Raw genomic sequence first — 11,909 nt, forward strand, 5'->3', positions numbered from 1 at the left:
CCTCATACTCCTGGATTTTTTTATCTCTCTTTCTTTCAGCTTCCTCTTTCTCCATAACTTTATCTTCTAGTTCACCTGTTCTCTCCTCTGCCTCTTCAAGCCGAGCCATCGTGGTTTCCATTTTGTTTTGCATTTCGTTTAAAGCGTTTTTCAACTCCTCGTGACTGTTCCTTAGTCCCTCGATCTTTGTGGCAAGAGATTCTCTGCTGTCCTGTATACTGTTTTCAAGCCCAGCGATTAATTTTATGACTATTATTCTAAATTCACTTTCTGTTATATTATTTAAATCCTTTTTGATCAGTTCATTAGCTGTTGTTATTTCCTGGAGATTCTTCTGAGGGGAATTCTTCCGTTTGGTCATTTTGGAGAGTCCCTGGTGTGGTGAGGACCTGCAGTGCACTTCCCCTGTGCTGTGGTGTATAACTGGAGTTAGTGGGCGGGGCCGCAGTCCGACCCGATGTCTGCCCCCAGCCCACTGCTGGGGCCACAGTCAGACTGGTGTGTGCCTTCTCTTCCCCTCTCCTAGGGGCGGGATTCACTGTGGGGTGGCGTGTCCCGTCTGGGCTACTTGCACACTGCCAGGCTTGTGTTGCTGGGGATCTGGGGTATTAGCTGGGGTGGGTAGGCAAGGTGCACGGGGGGTGGAGGGGCAGGCTTAGCTCGCTTCTCCTTAGGTGATCCACTCCAGGAGGAGCCCTGTGGCAGCGGGAGGGGGTCAGATCCGCTGCCGGAGGTTTGGCTCCGCAGAAGCACAGAGTTGGGTGTTTGCGCGGAGCGAGCAAGTTCCCTGGCAGGAACTGGTTCCCTTTGGGATTTTGGCTGGGGGATGGGCGGGGGAGATGGCGCTGGCGCCTTTGTTCCCCGCCAAGCTGAGCTCTGCCGTCCGGGGGCTCAGCAGCTCTCCCTCCCTTTGTCCTCCAGCCTTCCTGCTTTCCGAGCAGAGCTGTTAACTTATGACCTCCCAGACGCTAAGTCGCGCTTGCTGTCGGAACACAGTCTGTCCGGCCCCTCCGCTTTTGCCAGCCAGACTCGGGGGCTCCGCTTGGCCGGCGAGCCGCCCCTCCGCCCCGGCTCCCTCCCGCCAGTCCGTGGAGCGCGCACCGCCTCGCCGCCCTTCCTACCCTCTTCCGTGGGCCTCTCGTCTCTGATGGATTGTTTAAAGCCATATTTGAAAGATGAACCGAATGGGTGTGTGGTTTCAGAGTGTGCAAAAACCCCCATCACCTTCATGATGCCAGTCATTCCCTAAACGCTTTGAGGGAGGCAGAGAAATCATCCAACGATCCTTATTTTATTTTTCATTTCATCCACAGTTTCAAGTTTATTTTCATAAACTTGAGCAAAAGAGAGGTTTTTTCCTCTGTTCCTGGGTGCCCTTTGTCCTTGTTATGTCTTTTTTCCCCTTCTATTTCATTTTCAATTTAAGTACGGTCGACACGTCATGTCGTGTTACTTTGAGGTGTACGACAGAGTAACTCGACGATTCTTCCCGTTATGCTACGCTCACCACAAGTACAGCCACCATCTGTCACCACACAGAGCTATTAAGTACCACTGGCTATATTCCCTATGCCGTGCCGCGCATCCCCATGCCTTAATTTATTGCATAACTGGAAGTTTGCACCTCTTCACGTCCTTCCCCTGTTTCTTCTACTCCCCTCCCTCCCGCCCCTCCAGCAACTGCCAGTTTCTTCTCTGTATTTACGGGTCTGTTTCTCTTTTTGTTGTTGTTTATTTGTTCATTTGTTTTTTAGATTCCACATGTAAGTAAAACCGTATGTTGTTCTTCTCTGCCTGACTTATTTCACTTAGCATAACGCCCTCCAGGTCCGTTCGTGTTGTCACAAATGGCAAGATTTCGTTCTTTCTATGGCTCAACAGTATTCTGTTGTAGATCTATACCACATCTTCTTTATCCATCAATCCACCAATGGACACTTAGGTTGCTCCCGTATAATGATGCTATTTTAAAGAGGGGTGCTCAGAAGAAACTGAAACAGGAGTGACTGGGTGGTTCAGTCAGTTAAGCATCCAATTCTTGATTTTTGGCTCAGGTTATGATCCTATGGTTCATGAGATTGAGCCCCACATTGGGCTCTGTGCTGACCGCATGGAGCCTGCTTGGGGTTCTCTCTCCCTCTCTCCCTGCCCCTCGTCAGCTTGCTCTCTCTCTCTCTCTCTCTCTCTCTCTCAAAATAAATAAATGAATAAACATGAAAAAAATATTTTTTAAAAAAGAAACTGAAACAAAAAAGGGGGGGGGGTGTTGTCCAAACCATGGGACATTACTCGAGGACACCCAGCCTAAGAAATACCGATGGGAGCAAGGATGCCTGAGGGTGAGGGGATGTGGCAGCATCAGGAGAGCAGAGAACAATCAGAAAGGAGGAGAGAGAAACTTCTCCTGGTCATTGCCATCAACACCCAAATGCGTGTCTGTGTTTCCAACCTGTAAACAAGGAGAAGAAAACCTGCCTTGACCCCACTGTCCTTATGTCTTACCAACTGGGTCCTCCAAAATATTGTCTACAGTTGCTGTCTCCAAAGCTTCTCTTTCCATTCTCCCTTGAACCCATTCTAAAAAGGCTTTCCTCAACACCACTCCATAAGGATTCTGGTTAAAGGCGTGAAAAAATTCTCTCTTTCCAGACCTACGATCAATTCTCCATCTTCATTTCACCAGAACTACCTGCAGCTTTGAACACATCGGATCACACCCATCCTTGGCTGCCCCCCTTCACAGGGCTCAGCGGGATGCCCACTGTCCTGGCTTCCTCTTGCCTCGCTGGCTCCTTCTCCTCCATTTCTCGTGGGTTCTTCCTCTTCTACCCACATCTCCATGTGGAGGTGGCCCAGGGCTCTGACCTAGTAATGCTCACTTGTTGGGTGATCTCAATCACACACTGGGCTTTAAATTTCCTCTACTTGCTGAAGACTGGCAAATTTAAACCTTTCTTCCTTCATCCTAGACCTCCTGCCTGAAGTTTAGCCCCATATATCAGCTTCCCACTCAACATCTCTTCATTTTTTTCTAATAAATATCCCAAACTCAACGTATTGAAAAATTAAATTCTAATATTCACGTTCTTTAAAAACCTGTTTCACCCTCAACTGTCTCTCTTCTTCCAGCTGCTCAGCAAGATTTTTTGGAGTCATCTTTGGTTTTTCTTGTATACTTCCCATCTGATCTAGCAGCAGTTTTTGCTGGCTCTATCTTCAAAATGCATCCAGAATCTAACTGCTGCCCACCAGTTCTCCTGACACCACCCTATTCTAACTGTCTACCATTACTTACCTAGGTTACTGCATGTGAATGGTTGAATTTCGCCCCCTTAAAGTCCTAACCGCCAGTACCTCCAAATGTGACTATTTTGGAAATAGGGTCATGGCAGGTATAATCAAGGTAAGAAAAAGTCATTCGGGAGGGAGCTTACTTTAATTCAATAGGACTGGACAGACACACCCAGAGGGAAGATGGAGACACAGAAAGGACAGCCATGTGAAGACAGAGGCGGAGACCTGTGTTATGTTGCCATGAGCCAAGGACCTGGAGCTACCAGGAGCTGGAAGACAAAGGAAGGATCCTACCCTAAGGCTACAAAGAGAACACGGTCTGGCCGACACCTTGATTTTAGACCTCTAGCCTCCAGAACCGTGAGAGAATAAAATATCTGTTTTGTTAACCCAGCCAGTTTGTGGTGCTTTGTTTCAGCAGCCACAGGAAACAAATACACAGCAAAAGCATTCTAACTGGTTTCCCTGCTTCTGCTCTTTCCCTAAATGTATTCCCAATAGAGAAGCCCAAATAATCCTCTAAATGTAAATCAGACCCTGTCATATCTCTACTCAAAACCCTCATCTGGCTCTCCAGCTTACTCAGAAGAATATCAAAGTCCTCATAACATAATGATCTAGGTGACACCTCATGTCCCTTATACCTATGACCTTACCTTTTACTGTTTTCACTCTGATCCAGCCACTTTGCTGCTTTTCAAACACATCAGTCATTTTCACACATTAGCACCCATGCTCTAGCAGTTTCCTGTTCCTGGAAGATCATTTCCCTAGATATTCACATCCTTCTAACCTTGGCATTCACATCAAGGAGACATTTAGTGTCTCCTTGAAGTGTCCCACCCTGGCCATCCTCTTTAATCTGAACTCCTTTCATTCTGATCTTCCTCTTTTTTCCCATAGCAGGTACTGTCTCCCATCTTACTTCATCATTCTCTTACCAACTGCATTTATCTTTATTGTCTACCTCTATGCCCTTGAGTGTAAGTTTCAAGAGGTACATATTTTTGTTTCTTTTGGTCACTGTTTTATTCTAAGCATCTGGGACAGTACATAACACATATTAGAATTTAATAAATATTGGTTGAAGTATCAAATAAATATTTTACCTCATTATTTTTCCTAGAGATAGTCCTAGATCAAACAGTGACAGAAACACAGCGTGCGCGCGTTTGTGTGTGTGTGTGTGTGTGTGTGTGTGTGTGTGTGTGTTGAGGAAAGGGTGCAATTTGGAATTGGGTTCAAATCCCAATCCTGCCAATTTCTAACTGTGTAACCTAAAGTGAGTCACATCAAATGCTTCAATTCCATCACCGTAGATTGAACACAAATATATGTATATACATATATATATTCCAATATGATTAATGATTCCTACATCAAACAGTTGGGAAGAATAATTTGAAAATACGTGAAAGTGTTCTGGTACATTAGAAAACACTAAGACTACTGTAATTGGTAGCATTTTCTGTGTACTGATTTTTTTTTTTTTTATAGTTCTATTTGTTGTCAACACTGTCTGGTTAACCTGGGAATTTAGTTCACCGGGAAGACATGGTGCGGAAGAAATGGAATCTGGTTTGGCATTGGGTCTATGGTATGGCTTGTAGAGAGCAACATACAAAGCCCCTTGCCATAAGGGAGGGCTAGGAGGTGCCTGCGGAACAAGTTAACTAACTAGACGATGTCATATTGGTTTGTGCTTCCTCTTGTTTTACCTCTGACGTGCACAGCGTACTTATCTTTATCCTTCTATTTTTTTATAGCACTTGATTCACTGGGAATGAACCTAAGCCAACTATCCTCCTTGTGCTTTTTACTTAGCTCCAAATTCAGATGTTCAGTCTAAAGAAATCTTGGCTGAGGTGAAAAATTCCTTTAAACTCATGTGTTCTGAACATTCACTTGCTCAACGAGATTCTTGCCAGCCAACGGAGAAAGTCATACTGATAAGGAGGAGAAGTGCCAAAGAGCTCCAGACCCAGAGTTAGGATTCTGGTACCAGTTCTCTTCCCATAAAGTTATGAAAACTTCAAATAGTTTGCCCTCTTAAATTAGGAATCTTTGATCTTATTTGTAGGGGGGGGGAAGCTATTTTCACTTTCTTTAAATCTTGAGATTGCCATGCTGACAGTATGGATTCATCTTTGGGTTTAGCGTCTTGGCAGATTCCATACGTGTGTAGCTCAGGCATAGGGGTTGGGGAGAAGGAAATAGAGGAGTATGGTAGAGGCAACCAGTGTTGAGTGAGCATCCAGATTTGGTCCAGGGATCTCTGGGCTGGATGATATCTTGCTCTAAAATATAGTTCTTTCTTCCGTAAAAGAGAAAAATAACAACCACCCCATTATATGAGGATTAAGCCATGCCATATACATGACATATTCACTACAGGGCTTAGCACATAACAGAAGGCCCCAGAGTGGCAGTAATTATTGTCACTAAAATGTCACAAATATAATCCCCATTCACCAAAAGAGTCATATTAACCAAAAGAGATGAAGTAGTTAGGAATTTTTTTTATTATTTTTTTTTACTGTTTATTTTTGAGAGGGAAACGGAATGTGAGCGGGGGAAAGGCAGAGACAGTGGGAGACACAGAATCCAAAGCGGGCTCCAGGCTCCGAGCTGTCAGCACAGAGCCTGACGCGGGTCTCCAACTCACAAACCATGAGATCACGACCTGAGCTGAAGTCGGATACTTAACCTACCGAGCCACCCAGGCGCCCCAGGAATTATTTTTTTTAAGAAGTGAGTCTTGTATTAGTCCTGAAGGCTGTATAGACTTTTCCCAAGTAGAGATGGACACGACTGCATGAGGGGATTTTGCCTTCTGCCATATGCTATGAAGCAAAGCTTGTTCCTTTCCTACTCAGCCATGCAGGTTGAACTGACTAAAGCAATGGTTAGGGAGAAGCCGAGACCCCTGTTGGTGGGGCGGGAATTTGTGAGACCGTATTACACGCTGCCGAACCAGGCCCCAGACATGTTGCACAGATTTTATGGAAAGAACTCTTCTTATGTCCCTGGGGGATTGGATTCAAATGGAAAGTCAGCAGATGCCATCTGTGGACAGAAGGAAATCCATAGGAAAGTGATGTCATAAAATTTGCAACTGCCACACTAAGATGTGCCATGTTGGTGCTCAAACCACTCTGAACGATGGTGTGGTGGTCCAGGTGATGGGGTTGCTTTCTAATAACAGCCAGGCTCTGAGGAGATTCATGCAGACATTTGTCCTTGCTCCTGAGGGCTCTGATGCAGATAAGTTCTGCACTCAAAGTGATATCTTCAGATACCAAGAGGTCTTCTGTGGCTTTGTCCCTGGGCCTCAGGAGAGATCTGAGGAAGAGGTAGAGGACCTGAAGAAAGACAGCAGATACCTGAGGTGGCACCTGATGATTCTGGGACTTTCTATGATTGGACTTTCAGCAATGACTGGGAAGAACATTCAGAGGAACCTGTTGCTGAACCAGAGCCTGATCCTGAATCAGTAGCAGAGCAAGAACCTATGTCTAAAATCCAGGAGGACAAGTATGAGCCAGTATTGGAAGAAATTGCTCCTAAGGATGTTCAGAAGAGTTCTCCCCCAGAACCTATGGACATAGCTCAGACCCTAGAGGAGGACCTGAGGACATTCTCTTGGGCATTTGTGACCAGAAAGATCCTTCCACCCAGTGAAGCTCTTGCAGTTACCGAGATCCCACCTTATGTTGTTAAAGTACCAGCTTCACATCCTCATCTTTGGCCTAAGCCTGAATCTCAGATTCCACCACAGGAGACTCAGAGGGATCAAAGAATGTGAGAACAATGAATAAATAGTCCTCCCCAAAGGGGACATAGACTCACAGTCTGTGAGGCTGGTGAGCAAGGTGACACCGAACCCCAAAAAACTGCAAGACTCCCTGATGGTCACCAACTTTTCATTGGACATGAAGTGGACAAACCAGGGCTTAAATATTTTTTCCCAACTTATGGGAATGTGTTGGGGCTATGCATTAACAGTGGCAGAAAGTTACCCAATTTTGGTTTTTTGTGTGTGATGATTCTGATCCTGTTCAGAAGACCCTCAGGGTGCCTGGGTGGCTCAGTGCGTAACACGTCGTACTCTTGCTTTCAGCTCAGGTCATAATCCCAGGCCCCTTGGGAGGGGGGCCCCTTGCCAGGCTCCTTGCTGAGCATGGAGCCTGCTTGGGATTCATTCTCTCTCTCTCTCTCTCTCTCTCTCTCTCTCCCTCTCCCTCTCCCTCTCCCTCTCTCCCCCTCTGCCCTTATCCCCTACTCACACACTCTCCCTCTCTCTCTCTAAAATAAATTAATTTTTTTTAATTTAAAAATTGTTTTAATGGTTATTTATTTTTGAGAGAGAGAGACAGATAGACAGAGTATGACTGGGGGAGGGGCAGAGAGAGAGGGAGACACAGAATCCGAAGCAGGCTCCAGGCTCTGAGCTGTCAGCACAGAGCCCGACATGGGGCTCAAACTCATGAACCGCAAGATCATGACCTGAGCCAAAGTCAGACACTTAACTGACCGAACCACCAAGGCGCCCCTAATTTTTTTTTCCATTAAAAAAAAAGAAAGCCCTTAGCAACAGGCCCGTCGTGTTCAGAGGTAAGGTCCACCTGAATGGAAGAGAAGAAGACTTGAGTCCTCTTCTGGGAAGGGGACCATTGACATAACAGCCTGCAGGGACATGGGGGCCCTTGAGGTGGGCCGGGTGGTGGACAAAGAGACCCTTCCTGTGGAAGCAGGAGTAAGAAAGAAATTATTCCAAGGCAGTGAATTGCTCCTCATTGATCTTCACACAGAAATACCAATCTAGCTCCTGCAGAGAGGTGAATGCCTTCCACCAGGGCTCAGTATCCCAAAGTATGACCCTAGTCTATTATAAATTGCTGACGTTTGTACAATTTTACTATTTCTGTTAATGCTGTGTGCTCCCTCTCCCTCCCCTCCCTCTCCTCACCATTCAGCCATTCACTTCCATTTTCATGGGATGGGATCTTAGGAAAAACAAATTTTCAAAGAAGAGAAAAAGACTAAATTTCCTTGCTTCACTTTTGCATATACACACTGGGCTTTTTGTAAATAGCCATTTCCCCAAAGGATTGTGCCTTGCTTATTGCTGACATTTGGTATGTTTCATTCATTAGAATATTTCTTGTTTTGTATGTGTTTAAATAGCCTGGGAGAAACACAGGATTTGATCAGTATTTTGAAGGCAGGGGGAAACAAAAAGAATTTTCACAAGTGGAAAGAAAGAAAAATGGCACGCTATGGGGGAGAACCATCACAAACAATACTGAGAAGGTAGAAAGGAGCATAGGGTCTTTGGGAACAAAAAGTAGAAAATCAAATGACTTGGGGGCAAATGATAGAATCGTGATTATCATCATAGAAGATAATCGGATAGTGAGGTAGATAGTTGTTGCTACTGTCCTTCCCGCTGTCATCCCAACCCCTTATTCAAGTAAAAGAATCCTTCTTGGTTGTGAATAACCCACCTTGTACTGTTCAGGAAGGAATGACACCTCCCTCAAATCAAATAAATTACAAAGTACAAAAATGAGCAATCAACTTGGACAAAACACGTGAAGAAACTAAAACCATTAAAAAGGCAAAAAGTTTCCCCAAATTAAGGAACTGAATACTCAAGGGGGCTGAATAAATAAAACAAGATGAAGCAATCATTAGAAAAAATGCAAACATCTTCAGAACGATATGCAAGGATTTTATAGTCATAACAAATCAACTTCAAAGAAATTGGAGATTAGTTGTTTAAAAAGGAAAGAAAAAGGCTACGTAGATGGACAGTTAAAGAGGGAATTTAGGATGCTAGGTCATTAAGTGAGAAAAGTCTTTTGAAACACAGCACAAGACATACAACAGATGACTTAAAAGAGAGGATATCCACCAAATGAGGCAAATTTGAATGGAGCTTTTAAGAAAGAATTTCACTGGGGTGCCTGGGTGGCTCAGTCCACTAAGCATCAACTTCGGCTCAGATCAGATCACGATCGCCTGGTTCGTGGGTTAGAGCCCCACATCAGGCTCTGCTGACAGCTTGGAGCCTGAAGCCTGATTCAGATTGTGTCTCCCTGTCTCTGCCACTCTCCCTTTTGCACTCTGTCTCTCTCTCTCTCTCAAAAATAAATAAACACTTAAAAAAATTTAAAAAGACACTGGAGAACAGGCAAAGCAGACCTCGTATCTCTGCAAGACAGAACACAAACTAGAAGATTTTTCAGGTTGCCACACAGAAAGCAGAAACCCAAACAAAGAGCCAAAGGTGAGAGTTCATGAAGCCCAAGTCAATGAGATGTGATGGAATGAATATACAAAAGAGGAGAGATTCATGGAAAGAAACCTTCAAGGATCTCTAGAAAAGTCCCCTTGCAACTCTGGCTGAGGACTGATCTATGCATGAGTGAAAGGAAACTTCCCAAGGTTAAGGAAAGAACAATGAACAAGTAGTTGGCTGGACAATTTCCACACCTTACACAGGGCTGGGATCCATTAAAATATCCAAAAGCAGAGTGAAATGACTTTATAATACAAGGAGGATCAGGCTAACTCCTCAGAAGGTTGTGGCTTTAATAATGACGTTAAATTCTCCCTAGACCAAAGGGAACTCTGGGCATGCCTTAACAGAGATTCAAAGTAACTTCAGAAGGATTCAATGGATCCCAAGTAACTTCACCAAATGCCATAATGCCTTTCAATTCTGTATAATAAAGGAAACAAATGAAATTCAGCACGTTATGAAATAAAATTCCCCAGGTCCAGTAAAAACTTACCAGGCATGAAAAGGGCAAGAAAATATCACCACAAGAAAATTAATCAATAGAAAAAAGAACTGAAATGACAGTCAATGGAATTAACAATCAAGGACATTAAAACAGCTGTTTTAAATATACTCTATATGCGAGTTGGCAAACTTTCTATAATGGGCTGGATAGTATATATTACTGGATTTGAAAACCAGATGGTCTCTGTCACAACCACTCAACTTGGCCACTGTACTGCAAAAGTAGCCATTGACAAGGCACAAATGTTCACACCAAAAACTGGAAAGAACCCAAAAAACCATCAGTTGGCGAATGGATAACCAAACATGGTACATCCGCTTTGGGAACACTCATCAACAATAAAATGAATAAACCACTTCGATACACAATAAAAGGGATGAATCGGAAAAAGCATTATGCTAAGTGGAAAAAAAGACAGTCTCAAAATGTTTCATACTATATGATTGCCCTTATTAAAAATTCTACAAAAGGCAGACTGTAGTGACAAAAAAAAGCATTATCAGGGTTGCCAGGGATCAGGGATGGGAAGATGAGACTGACTGCAAAGGGTGTGAGGGAACTTTCTGGAGTCATGACCACTTTCTGGAATCAGTCTAGATCATGATTGCAGGGATGGTAACACAACTCTTCACATTTTTCAAAACTCATTAACTGTACACTTTAAAGGGGTATATTTATAAAGTAGATTTAAAAAAAAATCAACTATAGAGATGTTAGAAGTTGTCAATTTGAGAATAGAAGCATAAAGGTGGGCTTTGTAATTGACTGAAAAACACAACGGGTGCAACTGAAGAGTGAATCACCATGCTGGCAGGTAGCACCCTGGAATTTTCCCCCCAAAAGTGCATAACATTCAAAGAATGGAAAGTGTGGTATAGTTAGAAAATGTGCAGTATAGGGGCGCCTGGGTGGCTCAGTCGGTTAAGCGTCCGACTTTGGCTCAGGTCATGATCTCACGGTCCGTGAGTTCGAGCCCTGCGTCAGGCTCTGTGCTGACAGCTCAGAGCCTGGAGCCTGTTTCAGATTCTGTGTCTCCCTCTCTCTCTGCCCCTCCCCCGTTCATGCTCTGTCTCTCTCTGTCTCAAAAATAAATAAACGTTAAAAAAAAAAAGAAAAAAAAAAAGAAAATGTGCAGTATAGAGCTAAAAACTCCATTTTTTAAATGTGTGTGTAAATGTATGCAAATGAATGTTAGTGGAGGGGCAGCCTGGAGGGAGGTATGCTAAAACGTTCAAGGGGAGATGAAGAGCAGAGGAGAGGAAAGGAGAGTTTTCACGTGTTGTTCTGTGTGCTAATTAGTCATTCTTTTCCCTATGCTATTCTAGAATTCACAGGAAACAACAGTGACAAAAATCAGAAACTCCAAATCATAGTTGTGATAACAGACTGAAGCCCAAGGCCTAAAGACAGATTGAAAAGATCTCCTCCTCTTCCTGAGCCCATATCCAGATTTCCAGTTGGCCACAAGGATCGGAGGCCAAGAAATAGGAGTGCCTTGGAATATTGAAGGTATAAGAGAGAGGTCTCAATGCCAGGCTCTTCTCTTAGAGCTCTGGCTCTATGAAATAAATGTAAAGGGCATTTGGAAGGAGAAAATGAGAGAGAGAGCGAGAGCGAGAGCGAGAGAGAGAGAGAGAGACCTGGTTCTCAGGCTATGAGTGGCTGAGGTGGGGAGGGGTAGAAACAGAGAAGACCTGACCCCATGGTGCCTCTTCCCAAGACTGAAGAGTGGTTCCCAGTCACCACCTTAGAATCAGTCTAGTATGTTCTGCTTTGGGCGAGGCATAAGAAAGAAAACATGGC

The 11,909-nt window shown here is 44.2% G+C and overlaps 1 pseudogene; it reads left to right on the top strand.

Annotated features, from left to right (window-relative positions):
• The first annotated feature begins 6,112 nt into the window (after window positions 1-6,112).
• Window positions 6,113-7,099, top strand: LOC125925820 (ras GTPase-activating protein-binding protein 1-like; annotated as a pseudogene).
• Window positions 7,100-11,909: the final 4,810 nt, after the last annotated feature.

The sequence above is a fragment of the Panthera uncia genome, chromosome F1, assembly GCF_023721935.1.
Source record: "Panthera uncia isolate 11264 chromosome F1, Puncia_PCG_1.0, whole genome shotgun sequence".
Lineage (NCBI taxonomy): Eukaryota > Metazoa > Chordata > Mammalia > Carnivora > Felidae > Panthera > Panthera uncia.